We start from the raw sequence: 5,489 nt of genomic DNA, 5'->3' as shown, positions 1-5,489 counted from the left end.
CCCGCCCATTTCCTAAAAAGACTTGTCAAGCACCAAGTTGGGGACTCCTGTCTTAATTGGTGTCTTAATCCAGCGGTTCCAAAACTCTGCTCCACGGAGCACGTGGTGCTCCGCGAAACATCTCCTAGTGCTCCATGAAGAGATTGGAAAGAAAAATGCTACTGTAATTCGGTTTACTAGACAGGTGCCAGGTGAAAATTAGTGCTCCGTGACGAATTTCTCTCCTGTAAAGTGCTCCATGACTCAAAAAGTTTGGGAACCGCTGCTTAATCAATGCTGCAGCTCCCAGTTGAACAGTGTTACCAACGGCTAGGGGTAAAGCCACCCTATTTTGCTGGTGGGGAAAATCACAACTCTCCGAGTCAGCTTGTTTAACTGGGTAATCACACAAACATGCAAGGCAGGCTTAACCCACTGCTGAAAAACAGGCGAAGAACAGCATTATTGCATAACGGGCCCCACTCCGTTTTTGGAAAGGTTGTCATCAGGGATCTTCTTTTTCAATTACAAGAAGTTAAAATGCATTAAAGGAAATTTCCTTCCAGTTAGCCATTGGGGTTTTCGTAAGCTCGAGTTCTTTGTGCTTTAACTGAAGGCTCACACCAGCGTGCCTCTAACTCAATTTGTACTAGGAAAGCACTTAAGCATTGTTAAAACATTTCCCCAAAAAATACCATTCGGAGATCTGAAACGAGGGAAACAAACCCATATCTCTCTTAACGTAGCTACGTTTATACCATACCACCGGCTGGCCGAATTGACGTTGCTGCTGTACTTTTTGTTCATGAAGCTGTCACTGGGAAATGCTGCAATTGATTTTAATTTGTTTTTTGGTTTTTTAAATATACGGTCTTGCTGGCTTGCACTGTTAGAGCGCCGAGATCCGAGCCTCATAATTGAGCATCAGTTTTTCCCAGCAAGATTTTTTCCCCTGGTGTTTTATTCCACTGTAGTTAGCTTTGTCATCCATCCAGTCGTAAATCTTGTTTATTTTTACCTTGAAAATGGCAGTGGTTCCTTCGGAGACTCGCACTGCAAAGTGGCGAGTGCTATTAACGGATGGCATTTTGTTGTGATACATAGTATCTGGGAAGAACCAATCCCACCTTTTCTGGCTTGGTTCAGATATGATCCCAAATCATAATTTGCAGTTGGGTTGCCAGGTCCCTCTTAGCCACGGGTGGGAAGTTTTTGGGGTGGAGCCTGAGGAGGGCAGGGTTTGGAGAGGGGAGGGACTTCAATGCCATAGAGTTAGGGTTGCCAGGTCCCTCTTAGTAACCGGTGGGAGGTTTTGGGGGCGGATCCTGAGGAGGGTGGGGTTTGGGAAGGAGAGGGACTTCAATGCCATAGAGTCCAATTGCCAAAGTGGCCATTTTTTTCCAGGGGAATTGCTCTCTATTGGCTGGAGATCAGTTGTATTAGTGGGAGATCTCCAGCTAGTACCTGGAGGTTGACAACCCTACATAGAGTCCAATGGCCAAAGCGGCTGTCTTCTCCAGGTGAACTGATCTCTATCAGCTGGAGATCAATTGTAATAGCAGGAGATCTCCAGCTACTACCTGGTGGTGGGCAACCCTAGATTTTATCCTGTTTCTTTAATTTTCGTTCCAATCCGCTGTATCGTTATTTGCAAAAGCAGATTATCCCTGAACGGATATGAAGTTCTTTCCGTTCAATGAAACAGTCTGTGTTTAGCTGATCTCTGAAACACATGCAGAACCTCAGTCATATCTTCAGTTCAGACTTTTCAACCCCCTTATAGGCAATAAGCAAAGAATTCACAGGAATTTGGCTCTTATAGTATTATAATGCCGAGGGGTTTTGAAAGGGGAGGAAAGAGGGTGGCGAGTCGCTGAATGACAAGCAGGATTTGGCTCGCACTGTAACCAGTAATTTTAAAACATGTGAGCAATTTCTCCCCCAATTATAATCTGTTTCAAAGCTTATTTTCCTGAATAGTTGCTTCTATTAATTTCACTCTAGGTAATGATACAATTATACCTAATCATTGACAGAATTCAATATGCAACACATCAGTTGCTTTATTCACAGCCTGGGAAGCACTCTTGACTGCTTGGTTTTTTTGGAAAGCTTCCATCCTACCTCCGTGCGAAGCGGCTCCAGGATTTCTGCCATTTTGCACGAGTCAGAACCAATGCAGCCAAGATCCTTCTCAGCTGTCGGTCTGCCAGATGGGTCCATCTTATAGGTGTCAAGTTGACACATGCAATCGCTTGGACAGCTACCACTAACATTTTGCATTTATTGGTTTGTAGCATACATATAAGGTTCCCTTTAATAGAGGCGTTAGAAGGGTTACTAGATAATGGCCTGTATCCAACTATACTGTTAAGAAAAAAAATTAAGTACCCTTTTCTTAAGAAAAAGAAGAGTTGGTTTTTGTACACCGATTTTCTCTACCTTTTAAGGAGAATCAAACCAGCTTACAATCGCCTTCCCTTCCTTTCCCCACAACAGACACCTTGTGAGGTAGGTGGGGCTGGGAGAGCTCTAAGAGAGCTGTGACTAGGTCACCCAGCTGGCTTCATGCGTAGGAGTGGGGAAGCCAACCGGGTTCACCAGATCAGAGTCTGCCGCTCATGTGGAGGAGTGGGGAATCAAACCCGGTTCTCCAGATTAGAGTCCACCGCCCCTAACCACCACACCATGTAGGGTTGCCAGCCTCCAGGTAGTAGCTGGAGATCTCCTGCTATTACAACTGATCTCCAGCCGATAGAGATTAGCTCACCTGGAGAAAATGGCCACTTTGGCAATTGGACTCTATGACATTGAAGTCCCTCCCCTCCCCAGACCCCACCCTCCTCAGGCTCCACCCCAAAAACCTCCCACTGGTTGCATAGAGGGACCTGTCAACCCTAACACCACGCTGTTTTTTCCTCCTCTGCCTGCCGACCTGCACATGCTTGTCACTGATCCAGCATGGAGGGGGAGGCTGGGAGCTGCATTTCAAGGGGGCAGGGTAGGCTACACTGCCAGGGGGTGGGGGTGAAAAGTTCTGTTCTGCATGCAGAGCTTCATTGACAATACTTTGGATTCAACCTCCTTGTTTCTGGATTAGGATTTCCAGATTTCCCCCGCTCCCCCTTGCCACCGGCAGGAGCTTTGTTGTGGTGGGGCTGGGGAGGTGATAGGTGCAATAACGGTTTTTATGGAAACCATAGAGTTTTTGGAGGAATGTGCTAGAGCATCCCCGTTAATTGCCTCCTCCGTCAGCTGACCTGCTTTGGCCCACTGGCCAGGTGAGGGGCGATGGGCATCCCTCTTAATTGGTGGGCAATTGTTCACCATTACCTGGTATCTGGCAACCTTATTCTCGACCTTTATTTACTGTGGGGAGTCATTCACTGAGTCTTTCAGATACGAGGGATCCATACTATAGAGGGCTCCGTCTAATATATTGTCTCACTTTTCCTCCAAGGAGCTCAGGGTGCTGCATGTGGTCCTCCTTTCCCTGTTTTATCCTCACAACAACCCTGTGAGGTCTATTAGTCTCAGAAAGTAACTGGCCCGAGGTCATAAAATACGCTTCACAGCAAAGTGGGCATTTGAACCCTAGTCTGAGATGCTAAGTACTACACTATGCTGTCTTGAAAGTTCAATAGTAGCATTTTGGGTATTGAGCCAAAGTGGCAACTTTATTTTAATTATTTATAAAAATATTTATACCCTGCCTTTCCTCTTAGTCCAAGATGGTTTACAATTAGGGTTGCCAGGTCCCTCTTTGCCACCAGTGGGAGGTTTTTGGGATGGAGCCTGAGGAGGGCGGGGTTTGGGGAGGGGAAGGACTTCAATGCCATAGAGTCCAATTGCCAAAGCAGCCATTTTCTCCAGGTGAATCGATCTCTATCTGCTGGAGATCAGTTGCAATAGCAGTTGCAATAGCAGGAGATCTCCAGAAAGTACCTGGAGGTTGGCAACCCTACTTACAATACCTTGCAAAGCCACCTCTGAACTGGTTATATATGGCCATATATACCCATCCAGACATAGGGTTGCCAGATTTGGGTTGGGAAATACCTGAAGATTTTGAGGGTGGAACCTGAGGTTTGGGGAGGGACCTCAGCAGGGTATAATGGAGTTCACCTTCCAAAGCAGCCATTTTCTCCAGGGGAACTGACCTCTGTCTTCAGGAAACCAGCTGTAGTTCTGGGAGATCTCCAGATACCACCTGGAGGTTGGCAACCTTATCCAGACAACAGACAGTTTTGTGGTTTTCTGGACAAGTTGAAGAGAAACTCGTCTTTCTTTAAAAAAACAAAAACAAAAGCAGGGAGTGGATCTCTCTATAAAGTGACCAAATATGTTTGATAAATATCTTTGAGTTGCAAACGAAAAAGACACTTCCTTGGTTTTGCAGCAGGGCAGGGCAGAGTTTGATTGGCAGAACCTGTGCTGCACTTGTAGACAGAGTTAGGTTCCATCCTTGGTATCTTCTGTTAAAGAATTTCCAATCACGAAATCTCAGCCTGAGACCCCCAGAGAATGGCTGTCAGTGACTACAGATAGTACTGGCTAAGCATGTGAAAACCCCGTGAGGAATACTGTTTTTTTGACCCCTAGCAGTGGATTTCTGAAGGGGAAAAAATCTGCCTATTTGATCTTGAGCCAGTTCTGTGTGCTATTCCATAAATATAGTCAACGGCTCACTTCAATAACGAAAGGACCCTCAGCTTTTCATGGTTATGCGTTTACTTACAATCACACTGCAACTTGGGTTTTGTAGTTTCAAGGCTACCTAAACGGCTGCCGGTATTCTTGTAGTGTTTTACTCGAAAATTCCGTACAAGGGTGGTCTGGATATTTACAACACAATGTTTCATTTTTGCTCGAGTGAACTATTGGTAAACCTCAGAGAAAAGCACGGTACCGTTGTACTGAATAAATAAACATGAGAATGTAAATGGGCTCGATGGGGGAAAGGTTAAGCTATACAAGAGAGCTGATATTGGGAGAATGCATAATAGCCATTCATATCAGCTTGACTTGTAAACAAAACTCTAGAAGATGTGATTCTATGCAAAATCAGTGAGGAGCTTCAACAGAAGGATACATTTTAATATTTTACCTGTGCACGAAGTTAAGCCTGTCCGGTTTTAGGTCTAATGTCAGTCGTAGTCTCACTGAATGGCTTTGAGTGAGCTACTGTGACTCAGTTCTTTAGGCTGCAAAACGAATCCACAAGTAGGAACATATGTGGTTCACTGCAGACATTTGGGGGTGTGTGTCCAGAATTGTTTAGTGCCTCCCCCCCCATAGAGAAAATAAGCCTTTTGTGTCTGAATGAAGGCACCTTGGGAAGGTATAAAGAGCGGCTCCTCCTATGGTAATGGTCACATGAACACATGAAACTGCCTTATATAAGGTTGCCAGGTCCCTCTTCACCACCAGTGGGAGGTTTTTGAGGCAGAGATTAAGGAGGGCGGGGGTTTGGGGAGGGGACGGACTTCAATGCTACAGAGTCCAATTGC

This window comes from Euleptes europaea, chromosome 4, assembly GCF_029931775.1.
Source record: "Euleptes europaea isolate rEulEur1 chromosome 4, rEulEur1.hap1, whole genome shotgun sequence".
NCBI classification, from domain to species: Eukaryota; Metazoa; Chordata; class Lepidosauria; order Squamata; family Sphaerodactylidae; genus Euleptes; species Euleptes europaea.
This window is presented reverse-complemented; position numbering follows the sequence as displayed.